At 34.3% G+C, this 13,841-nt stretch overlaps 1 protein-coding gene across 1 annotated transcript in view; it reads left to right on the top strand.

The window, feature by feature from the left end:
• The window catches only part of LOC103501145 (ribonuclease 2-like), a 48,576-nt gene that overhangs the window by 17,023 nt on the left and 17,712 nt on the right, over nucleotides 1-13,841 (top strand). The gene's annotated exons all lie outside the window — the stretch shown is intronic.

Genomic DNA, 13,841 nt, shown 5'->3' on the forward strand with positions numbered 1-13,841 from the left:
AATAATTTTACAGAACCAATTCTCAAGTTAATTGAAATTTAAGCAAGAATTGATTATTAAATGAATTTAAATAATCTATTTTAAATTAAGTAATTAATTAAATAATTAAATAAATTAAATTTCACTTAATCCTAATTAATCTGATTCAGCTAATTTGAATCTCTATTCAAATTTTCGATATCTTCGTACTATTTAAATGTAATTTCACTTTCAATTAACAATCGTTAATTATATCGAATACTACTAATGATTAAATCAACTAGAACAATTTCCATTTCTTTATCACTATGTTCTAAGCTTAATTCCACCATGAACTAGTAAAGGGACTTAATGGACCTACAAATCATGAGCTCCGATGATCTAAGATTAACGGCTTAAATTATTTTAACTAAGCTAATCAACGTTCGTTAACTAATCGAGACTGTCCACTATAGACTATAGTTGTAATCTCCTCAATGTAGATATATTTGTATCCACTTGATATAACCATGATTAGCAAATCAGTCCTTCACAGGTTGTACGTAATCTCAATTAACTGGCTCAAATCTTCATTTTACCCTCGAGATTACATCTTGTTCCTTAAGTTTCAGCTAATCCTCTAATGAGCAATTGGTTTATGGTTCAATTTATAAATCGAATCCCTCTCGAGCTATTGAGAGAGTAGGGCCCCTTCGTTCAAGGCCTGGAATCAACATTTAATGGAGCAACTTATTTACTAACCTTAAAAGAGTGTAAGAGTCAATTTTGTCTTGCACCCTACAACTTCAACTATTCATCCGGTCATGCCCTTGAAATGGAAGGTCTATTGAGTGAGCACTATTGATACCCTCACCTATATAGATCAAGGATAATCTCGAGTAAACAGGAGTTTATAGTTAGTTTAAGCTTAAGGTCGAGTTACCTAGGTCATAAATATCGAAGTAGTTAGTTTTAAATAGTTAACGGTGTTATAATGTAAAAGTGACTATTTCATGGTCTAGTCTTATACAATCTACCACATAAAATGTCTCCACATGAGCGTCTCAGGATCAGTTCGTTTATACTAAATACAAAAAAGGTCAATATCTATAGTGTCTCTAGAATACGACACTTAACCTTATTCCTATACTATAGGTCCCTACATAAAGTTCAAGTAGTCATGCGACCATTGTTTATTAGTTTATGAGTTTGTAACGAGAAAATATCTTATTCAACAACTTATCGAACAATACTTCAATAACTACTTTATTGAATTATAAAATAATTTAACATTCACAAATCATGACTTTTAAAAATAAAACCCAACAATCCTGTTTAAAACAAAAAACATACCACAAAAACTAGACATTTTGTCTTTTGTAACTCTTAGATTGCATTATATATCTTTTTCATCAAATTCATCTCATTCTACCTCATATTTCTCTCGATTCTTCTTCATTATTCTATGTTAAAGGTTATTACAACTTGTATTTCTACAAGTTATCAATTACATAAAACTAGATTGGTGGCCGTTCACCCTATGACTTACCCAAGAATTGTATATTTTTTTTCATAAATGTGTGACATATGAAAGAATTGAATCTCATAGCAGAAATGTTTTATCAGTTTTGTCTTTAAATAGATTGAACAATACATAATTATAAATTATATAACGTCTGTGTGTAAATTATTGACAATGCATATAATTAAAGATTGAAGAGTAAATACTTCCAAAAGCATTTAGAAAATCTTCTCCAAGACTCTGATTTTTGAAACCGTTAATAAAAATTTCTCCTGCCACGTAGTGACACCTCGAAAGGGTCTTCCTAGCTATCCTCTTGACAAAAATCGACTTGAGTGACCGTTCTTAAAGCGAGAGAATATTTGTCTAAAAAAGAATATTGTGTAACTTCTTAATATTTTTCAAGTCTCGAAGTCAACACTTAATCAAACTACTCGTTTCATTTCCCTAAATGGGAAAGAGTAAATTACATCTTATGCTATAACCCTAACTCTCCACTTGGCCAAGTATCAAGATGATAGGCTTGTTAAGTCGACAATTCGTGCCTCTCCAGTACTAATTAAAGGACGAGCACTAACAGAAAAAAATTCATATCTCACCTAAGATTAAGATTTAGTTACATAAGATCATCCTTTGAAATAGTTATTTTTTCTGTCAACAACGTTACAAAGAGAAATTAATAATTTCTCAATCCAATCTTATATACAAACGCATTGTATAAGATATCCTTACTCACATATCATCACATAAGCGATTTGGATTACATCATTTGTAACCTTTACAAAATGGGTCGTGTTGGCAATATAACTAGGATAAGACACCCAACTATATATATATACTATTTAGGTTATTTACTTTAATGGAATCCACTGTATGTCAACTATATACATTTCAAGTTTCGTACAAATAAACTTTGGATTTTTTATTGGATCGAATTATGCATAATTAAGAACTAAGACAAAATAACAATTATTTTATTGATAATTATCAATTTATTTATACATTTATAAACCATGAGTTTAGGGCACAAAACCTAACAACACAATCGATTCTCAACCTTATGGCCAAAAATCCTAGATACCATTTTTAAGGGTTTTTTTATTTAAAGAGATGATTAAATTTTTTTTATGGTACAATGATGTAGCCTTTTACTGTCATCTATAAATGGTCAATCAAATAAAATTTATATCATACCAATCAATTCTACCTATACTACTAAGTAGTACAAGGAGGCAAGACTAGGTTGATTTGCAAGGAAGCATGTAGATTAGTTTATCAAAGTTAATTATTTAGTTAAAGTGATAAATTGGCGGGAGAAGGAGGGGTAGGATGAGAGGTTGGTGTGATTTGACATTCGAATATTTATAAAAGTTGAAACATCCAAATAAAGGAGAGAAATGCAATCAAAAGAAACATTCTAGCCCGGTTGTCTTTTGATTATTTTGATAATTTTGATTATTAAATAAACAATCAAATGAATCACACAATGTAATTTTGATAAAGTTATCAAATCATGACTTGGAGCACAAGCCCATCTAACCCGGTTGTCGTCCACCACAAATAAAAAATCACAAATCATGTTGTGAAGAACTGTCGTGTCCTAACATTGTAGGGCACGATGGCACTCTCACCTAGAGGTAGATTTATCGTTTTTTTACTCATTTGAAGCCTCAAAATGCCTTTTCTCGCTTATATTTGCTCTAAATTAACCCTATCCACAACGTTAGATTTTACCTTTTGTTGCTCGAAACTCTGTAATAATCAAATAAACTCATAAAAGATAAGAACAACCTCAATTAAGTGGAGTTAGCACATTATCGATGCTATCATACAATCATTACCATATAGAACATTGAACTTCTAACTTTGAAGTAGAGAGTCTTGGAAAACAAATGTTGATTATCATTGTTGTATCGTGTCGAACTACTGCTTTAAAAGCAAAATTCGGTGCGACCTCGGTGCTAAATTGTTTATGTCGGTTGTTCCCCAAGGTTAACACAACTTCCAAACTCAAGCATGGACTCTTTAAGAATGGAATAAAAAAAAGGCTCAAAGAAAGGAATTAGGGTTTTTGTTTTGTCTGACAAAGAAAAAACTACCCCAAAATCTTTTCTTTAAATATATATAATAATGGTTTTGAATTATAAAATGTATTAAATAATAACAATTATTAATTTTCAACTCTTATAAAATAGTACAATGGTAGTCATTTCCAACAATCCCCACGAATGACTACCATTGCAATCCAGTTAAAATAGTAATAAAGCATTCTCTGAAGAAAGATAGAAGTAGTATAAACTTAAACATCAATATCTTTCAATTTGAATTGATGCATAGTGAGGTGGGGCAACAATACAATTAAATAAAGCAAGTTATCTTTTGAACTTTCAATAACTACGGTTGAGACCTCCACAACACGTTTTACTTCTTAATTTTCCATCAATTCCGTAATAAAGTCTATCACAATAGAGAACTCAAAATTGTGCTATTTAACGTCGTGCACATAGAGCCTCGGATGAACATGAAAGGTCTAGAAAAGATCCTTAAACTTTTTCATAGAAGACGGCCACATCTTCACAATCACATTTATGGCTTCATCAAATATATCACAATAGACCACTTAAAACTGAGCTATGAAGACTTCACAACTAGTCCATATTAGGACCAACTTCATCAAGTCTGTCAAAGACCAACCACTCAAAACTGAGCTAGGAAGATTTTATAGTTATCCATCAAGTCCATACTAGGACGATCCCAAAGAAGGGCTATGAAAATTTCTAAGGTTTTAGTTTCATCCATCAAATCCATTTAAGGACCACCCAAACGTGGCTATGGACCATCAAGTTAATCGCAATAAACCACTCAAATAAAAGGCTATAAATCATCAAATGTTTAAGTCTCAATCCTGTTGAAAATCCTAGAATTACTCTCTCCTTGTTAGGCTTTTGGAGAGATGATCTACAAATTTCCTCATACCTCACATACTTCAAGAAGATAATTCTTTCATTCAACTATCATTTCACAACTCTATGTTTCAGACGAATATGTCTTCTTTTGTCATAACACACTATTCTTGGCAATACCTTATGGTCGCGTGTGAATCTTAATACAGATATACTGGTATAGAGGCCCCCCACAATGGTACATCTCCCATTAGACTTCTATGTCATTCATACTAATGGCCCCATATAATGACACATTTCTGATTAAGAACACATCCACTAGTAAAGCTTACTTTGCCACTCTAAGTTACCCGATTTGCCTACATTACCTATTTAGTATGGTAGACAATTATTACAATGTAAACCAACATCTATTGTAACCTTAAGATATCTTAATAAATGTCGAAGAGCAATAAAATAATCTTAATCAAGATTGTGTGTATATATATACTCAGTCTTCTCACAACATATGCAATAACATGTCTTGTACGGTTAATCTTTGCATATCAGATTAAGAAACACTATCTCATTTATTTTCCTTAAGGCTCATTACTAGCATCGTAAAAGCACCATTAAACTATTAAAATCTCTCTAATAGTTGTGTGATTGACATAAATCAAAACACTCTCAATAATACTAAGCTCATCACATTAGTCTCACATAAATATTTCACCTCAAAATGTGATAACTTTATAACATTACTAATATTTATGTTTGTATCACATAAATCGCTCACACCAACATATATATATATATATATATATATATATATATATATATATATATATATATATATATATATGATCACACGATAAACACCAAACAACTTTTAGTAAACATATATCAACAATTCACTACTTGAGACATTGTTTACAATGTTGTTAAAATTTTTTCTCATAAAACTTTCAGGAACTAGAGTTAAAGACCATAAAAAAATTTGACTATTTCAAGTTACTACTGAGGAATCTCATCTTTACATACACTTGATGCATTAGAAGACCACATACAGCTATAAAAGCTTTTAAGGCTCTATTGTGGCTAATTTAGTCGAACGAGAACAAGAATCAAAACATTATAAATTCCATGTTTGATTCAAAATATTATTCATAAGTCTAAAGTTGCACTTATGTACTTATGATTAGTTTCCTTATCTAATGTGGGACTTTGGTCGCATTTCCAATGATCCTCCCCTCGACCAAAGTTGCAATTGAACCTCCCTTGAAATAAACATCGATCCATTTAACTCTTATCTAGGCTAACTCCTCTCTAGAGAATACTGTCTATTCAATAAAACTCAATCATGGATAATACCGTGACTACATTTAAGATTCTACTACACCTTTGTTCGACCTTAGGATTATATCAACAAGGCTAAACCAGAGACACAATTCTTTATACCAATTATTAAAGACTACTTGGGTATAAGCCCTCATGTCTTATAAACTATCACATATTTTATAGTTTAGACAACGACTTATACTTCCACAAGAGCCTATGAGCTTCATAAATAATGAATTTGCATAATTTTCATTTACTAGCAATCTTTAGTAACATGCCAAATCACGCGATAATTCATGACCTAAGTCATGCATGACTTTGTCAAATATGACATACATGAAATATCATTTCTAATTTTACCATTATGTTTTTATTTATGCAACACTATGATAGGAATCCTTCCAAGAATATTCTTTCTTCTTTATTTTGGTAAGATTTCACACTCAGAATTGATGAGATATCAATTCTGTTACAATCTCTTGATCTTGCTTCTCAAGATTCAAGTACAAACTTACACACTAAATTTTTCATATCCTCTTCCCGCCCCCAACTATCTATTTATACACAGCTGTTTGCCGACTTTTTCACTAGCACATTTAACACGTGCTTGCTAACTAACTTGCTAACCCCTTTTGCTAACTAATTTTGTTACTTATTATTATTTATTTATTTATTTATTTCTTCTTTGGTAAACTAACTTGATTGGGGGTCTAACATTACTTCCCTCTTTCAACTTCACCTTGTCCTCAAGGTGTAGATTAGGATACAGTTTTTTTATTTCATCATAGTCTTCCCAAGAAGCTTCATAGTTCGGTAGGTTCTGCCAAGCAATTAACACTTCCCATTTCCCAGACTTGTCTAGTCTGTAGTCTCGAACTTCTTCTGACTGAGATTGCCATTCAAGCTTCTCTGTCACGTGTTGTAGTGTAGGCAATACGTTCGTCTGGTTACTCACGAATTTTTTTAATTGAGAGACATGGAAAACAGGGTGGATAACTGCATCCGCTGGTAATTCCAACCTGTAAGCTACCTCACCAATTCTTTCCAGAATTTTGTAAGGTCCAAAATACCGAGATGATAACTTCTCATTCCTTTTACTTCACAAAATGGCTTGTCGATACGGACGAATCTTAAGCAACACCAATTCATCAATCTGAAACTCAACATGTCGCCTTTTTCGGTCAGCATATAATTTCATTTGTTGTTGTGCTAACAACAAATGTTCCCGTAATGCATCTAATGCCACATCTCGTTCTCTCAGCTGTTCATCTATTAATGAATGGGAAGTCCCTCTTTCCCCGTATGACAATAAGGTTGGTGGTTTACGACCGTACACCACTTGGAATGGAGACATATCAAGTGCTTTCTGATAAGTAGTATTGTACCAATACTTGACCCACGACAGCCATAAAATCCATTCTCTCAGACGTTCATTAGAGAAACATCTAAGATAAGTTTCCAAGCCTCTATTTACCACTTCCGTTTGTCCATCGGATTGTGGATGATATGTTGTGCTTTTCCTGAGTTTAGTACCCCCCATTTTGAATAATTCATTCCAAAAATGGCTGAGAAATATCTTGTCCCGGTCAGAAACAATGGAGGAAGGGAATCCGTGTAATCGGACTATTTCTTTTACAAAAATATATGCTACTAACTTAGCTGTGTAAGGGTGTTTAAGGGCCAAAAAGTGACTGTATTTGCTGAGCCGATCTACTACAACTAGTATTACATCACATCCCTTTGCTTTAGGTAAACCATCAATGAAGTCCATAGAAATGTCGCTCCAAACTTGATGAGGTATTTCTAGTGGTACTAACAGCCCGGCTGGTGATAGGGCCAAACTTTTGTTACGTTGGCAAGTTATGCATGATTCACAATGTTTTTTTACATCAGATTTCATCCCTTCCCAATATAGCTCACTTGCTAGTCTTTTATATGTTCTTAGGAATCCAAAGTGTCCGCCTACCACTGAATCATGAAAAGTATTTAACATTGCTGGAATTAAGGACGAAGTTTTTTAGATTACCAGCCGATTTTTATAGTGTAGATGGCCATTCTTCAGCGTAAATTTACTGGCTTGAATTTCTCCTTCTTCACTTATATTGGCTATCACTTTCTTTAATTTCTCATCTTTTTCCACCTCTTCTTATATGTCTTGCAAATCCACCAAATATGCGGCTGATATGGTGTTTAATTGTATGTCTGGTGGTTTTCTTGATAAGGCATCGACTGCCTTATTTTCTAAGCCTAGTTTATAAACCACTTCAAATGAATATCCAAGCAATTTAGACACCCATTTTTGATACTGCGGTTGGATAACTCTCTGCTCTAGCAAGAACTTTAGTGATTTCTAATATGTTTTTACAATAAATTTCGCCCCCAGCAGATATGCTCTCCATCTTTGTACAGATAGTACAACAGCCATCAACTCACGTTCGTATACAGGCCGAGCTCTATCTCTCATGGATAGTGTATGACTATAGAAAGCAATGGGTCTCTTTGATTGAACTAAACCGGCCCCACTCCAAACCCGGACGCATCCGTTTGCTGATATCGAAATTACACTTTTTTTTATTGGCGAATAAGGCATGTCTTATTAATGTGAGGAAGACTTTTTCAATATGCTCTACGTGGTCCTTCTCATTTTTGCTGTAGATCAAGATATCATCGAAGAAGACCAAAACAAATTTTCTCAAAAATGGTTTAAAAATGTTATTCATCAAGGCTTGAAAAGTAGCAGGAGCGTTGGTTAATCGAAACGGCATAACAAGAAACTCATAATGACCTTCATGAGTGCGAAAAGCCGTTTTTGGAATATCCTCATCAACCATTCTTATCTGATGATATCCTGACTTGAGGTCTATCTTTGAGAACACGGTTGCGCCATTTAACTCATCAAATAATTCTTCAACCACTGGTATTGGGAATTTATCCGGGATTGTAGCGTTGTTTACTGCACGATAATCGACACAAAAACGCCAACTGTCATCTTTCTTTTTAACCAGCAGCACTGGGCTTGAAAAAAAACTATTACTTGGCCTAATAATCCCTAAACTTAGCATTTCCTCCACCAGTTTTTCCATTTCTGCTTTTTGTTGAAACCCATATCTATAAGGTCTAACATTTATTGGGTTAGTCCCTTCTTTGAGATTTTAGCCAGTCAAAAACATCTTCGAATTGTTTCAACATGTTTTGTAGGGGTTCAGCTTCATGGATAACAGTTGTTGTATTAGTCTGCTCATTTTCTTCACAAACTTGTATCGCTCTACATTCAATCAAAAATCCTTCATCTTGATCAAGCCAAGTCTTAAACATACTTTTGAGACTGATTCGTGATTTAGTAAGGCTAGGATCCCCTTTTACCGAAATCTGTTTTCCTTCACTAGAAAACGTAAGTGTAAGGTTTTTCCAATCAACTACTGTTACTCCCAGTGAATGAAGGCATTGCATACCTAGCACAACATCAACCCCTCCGAGTTCCAACGGTAGAAATTCTTTCTTCACTGTCCAATTCATTAATTGAATTTCTACATCTTCACATACACCTTTACCTTGTCTTGCTGTTTTCGATCCCAATATAACACCGTAATCGGCAGTCTCCTTAATTGGTAATTGTAATGACTTTACCAATTTCTCAGAGATAAAATTATGAGTAGCCCCACAATCTATGAGAATAAACACCTCTCTCCCTTGAAGCTTACCTTTAACCTTCATTGTACCATGATCATTTAATCCAACGACAGAGTTTAACGATAATTTTGCAAAAGCTCTCTGTTCTCTTCTACTTGTAATACTGCTAGTGTTTTCTCTTCGATTGTATTCTCTTCAATTATTTCATACTCCTCGCCTTCTTTTATCACAACAAACATCTTCAGCTCACGTAGTTCTTTCATTTTACATTTATGATCAGCCGAGTACTTTACATTACATCTAAAACAAAGCCCTTTTTCCTTTCTAGCTTGAAATTCTGCATCGGGCAATCTTCTTGAGTTGGTGTCTTTACAGATTTCGGTGTTATTAGAACTTCTCAGGGTGATGGTTCGCATTGGAAAAGTGGTATTTCCTTTGTTGTCGTTAATACCGTTTGTCGTCTCTCTGTTGTTCGCTGTACTCTGTGGAGGATATTTCCCGCCCGCAAAGCCATTCAAATTGGCTTTATTTCGAATGAGTTCTCTATTCTCAACAAGTTGCGCGACTTCCATCATTTCGGCCAAACCTTTCGGTCGACAAAATACCACTTCTGCTCTTATCCACGAAAACAAACCATTCATGAAGGTATCCTCAACAACAGAATCTAGGACATCGCTTAATGGCGTGACTAGTTTATCAAACAAATTCTGATATTCATCAACTGTCGTTTCTTGTTTGACCCATAAGAATTTTCCTAATATTGTTCCATCTCTGCTAGATCTAAACCTTACTAATAATCTCTCCTTCAGGTTTGACCAACTAAGGAATTTTTCTCTTTCCTCTTGGGATCGATACCAATGTAAGGCAGGACCATCAAAACTTATCGTGGAAACCAACATTTTCTCAGAATCAGAAAGTTTATGGATTTCAAAGTACCTTTCGACGCGAAAAAGCCATGAATCTGGATCTTCTCGGGCGAACACTGGCATTTCGACTTTCTTGAATTTATTCCAGTTCGTCGTAAACTCGTCAGTCTCTGTTTTTCCTTCGTTTCGTCTGCATTATTTCGGCCCAATATGGCCGATTTGCTGGATGTTGCTTCTTTCTCTTTTCCTTTATTTGTCACAGACGTGTGCGCATTTAGTTCCTCATTTCGTTCACTGGTTGTAGTTCGATCTTTCGCTATGGTTTCCATTATCATCAACAGAATTTGTTCTTGTTTATCCGACTGCGATTGCATCGTCTGCATATTCTTCGCGATGTCGTTTAGGCTTAGTTCGATGATCGGCATTTTCCCGAGTTCTTTCTTCATTAGGGCGATTTTTTGATAGATTACTTCAAGTCTCTCCTCGATTCTGGTTTGAACCATTTTGTCGGATCACGGCTCTGATACCAATTTGATAGGACTCCTTCCAAGAATATTCTTTCTTCTTTATTTCGGTAAAATTTCACACTCAGAATTGATGAGACATCAATGCTGTTACAATCTCTTGATCTTGCTTCTCAAGATTCAAGTACAGACTTACACACTAAATTTTTCATATCCTTTTCCCGCCCCCTACTATCTATTTATACACAGCTGTTTGCCGACTTTCTCACTAGCACATTTAACACGTGCTTGCTAACTAACTTGCTAACCCCTTTTGCTAACTAATTTTGTTACTTATTATTATTTTTTTATTTTTTTATTTCTTCTTTGTTTAACTAACTTGATTGGTGGTCTAACACACTATTATGATCATAATCAATAAACATAGTCAAAGGTTTTCAATCATATCATAGATTTCTTGAACACAAGATATGCTACCTTAGTTAGACACCCCCACACTTCTAAATATTTAGGTGCATAACAAAACCAAAGTTCAACAATACCATTTTCTTGTATGGGAATAAGAATGCATAGACTAATTTTTAATACAAAAATTAGAGCCAATATGCTTGCCAATGAAATATTCAATATATATTAATTCTCATGTCATATCAAATTTGAAATATTGCGGAGCCTTAAACTATGGAAAACCCAACCGTAGTAAAAATCAACTCGAAAGCTCAACAAATTACCAATAAAAAATATTTTCACTACATTTTAAAAAAATGGATTGAGATTTCAAACTAATCAAGAACATCGTTATCCAAGTTTACAATAACCTAATTCTCTATCGCATGTAAATTTGACAATCAAACTACAGAATCTCAAATCAAGGTTCTAACTATGTTGAGTTACAACAAATGGTTGAAGGAGGGTTCGTGTTAGAGAAAAAAAATTCTTATCATTCTCTAATCTTCAATTCAAAGTATCTCGATATACCATGAGAAGATACCAAAACATTTAGAGGCCGTTTGGGGGAAGGGTTGGGTTATGGGGGGTTAGGGTTATGATAAACCTAGTGTTAAGATAAACCTAGGATTATAATAAGATGTGTTTGAGGGAAGGGTTATGGAGGAAGTGTTATGATAAGATGTGTTTGGGGGAAGTGTTATGATAATGTTGTGAAGAAGGATTGAGGAAAAGTTGAAAAAGGATTAAGAAGTGTTGAAGAAGGGTTGAGGAAGGGTTAAGGAGTAACCAGGGTTACATAACCCTTCCCCCAAACGGGGGTTGGATTACATAACCCTAACCCCCATAATCCAACCCTTCCCCCAAACGCCCCCTTAGAGACAAATCGTCACAATGAACTCCTTCAACCAATGATAAATTATTGATGTTAATTTATTGACAGAAGCAAAGCATGCTAATAACCCAACCAGTATATATAGGAAAAGGTTGAAGTTATTATCCTCGAACGGTGGCCTTCTATAGTAGTTACCCTACTTGTGAGTATCCCATGTTTTTCTTCTGAATGTAAAACTATATAGCACAGCACATCCCTATAATCCTACTTGTAGCTGGTTTTTCAAGAATCTCACACAATAAAGGCCTCCACATCTAAAAATTATCCTTCAAAACTTCCTCTTTTACACCATGCCTAAATCAATACTGCTCATATACCGACTAAAAATTCTTACCGTGTATTCAAGTCAAACAATTTCCCCCAATTTCCTACGCAAGGCTCAGTGCCATAAATTCCAATCATCCTATAGCCCACAGTATCATTCTATCGAGGAAGAAAAGCCGCTACCAAAGCCATCAACGTCGTGAACGACAGGTGCAGCAGTGGCGGCGGAATCTTCTTTTGTGGAAGACCAGATTAAACCTTCCAAAGAAGAGTCATTTGCATCTGCAATCACCAATGTCAGAGAGAACCATAACAAGAGCCCAAGAACTAGCGAACGCCTCATGTTTTTATTTTTTATTTTCTCTCTTCTGGAGTTTGAAATTCCAAAGATGGATTGTGTAGTTTTGTTTTTCCCAGCTGCAATTCCTAAATTTGCGAGGCGAAGGTGAGCAAACCCAAAGGCGAAATGCGAGGACAATACCTAAATTCACAAACAAGAAATCCCACTTCCAATTTGTCGTGTTCTTCACTCCGAGTCCTCTGTCAAGCGTCTTCAAGAACTTGCCGTCAGTCAGTACAAAGCGTCGTTCGCGTTCCTGTTCCTGGCCGTTTCCGCCGCCGTCACATTTTGGGTTCACTTTCTGATTCAGAAATTCGGATCAAATTTGCGATTTAGAAGCAAACCAATTTCATCATCATCACCTCTCTAAACTGTCTTGTTGGAAAATAATTTTACTTTCAAATCATTGGAGAAACAAACGTTGATTTGTTGTGCCGCTTCGAACCAATGCTTTAAAAGCAAAATTTGGCGTCGGTTAGCAAACCTAAATGCACCTCTGGAATTACGAATGGAATAAAAAAGTGCTCAAAAAAAAGTAATTAGGGTTTTCATTTTGTCCGAGAAAGAAAAAACTACTCAAAATCTGTTCTTTAAATATATATATATATATATATATATATATAAGAATAATGGTTTTTAATTATAAAAGGTACTAAATAATAAAAATTATTAGTTTTCAACACTTATAAAAGAGTACAATAATGATCATTTTCAACACAGAGTTGATACTAATTATCAATTATTAAGTTTAGTCAAGTTGTTGGAGTTATACCATGTCATAGATTTAGTTTTGGCTATATTTATTTATGGATATTATGCTATTGCTCTCTTTGGCGTGTCATTTCCTGTCTTATGTCGTTCTTAGGATGTCCCTCAGTCAGTCTAGATAGATAACGAAAATGTTGTTTTTGTAGGTTATTTTTTCTTTATCTAAAACATTTTGTCACTATATTATCATTAGTTTAAGACGGTCTTGTATACAATCTTTTCGCTATGCCTATTTACGGAATCATTGGTGTTTATTCCAAGGTTTGTTATTGAAAATATTGGAGCTATTGTCTTGTCCCTGTATCAGTGTTTCCCTGTATTAGTGTTTACAAATGTGTGAAATCTTTATGTGAAGAAGGCTATGCTATTGTAGATCTTGAAATTTACTCTAAAACACATTAACTTTTTTTTCTTCAACAACTTAAGAAGAGATTCTCAAAGTTATGGGACTTAAGTTATTCAAGTAA

This window comes from Cucumis melo, chromosome 7 (assembly GCF_025177605.1).
Source record: "Cucumis melo cultivar AY chromosome 7, USDA_Cmelo_AY_1.0, whole genome shotgun sequence".
Taxonomy (NCBI): domain Eukaryota; kingdom Viridiplantae; phylum Streptophyta; class Magnoliopsida; order Cucurbitales; family Cucurbitaceae; genus Cucumis; species Cucumis melo.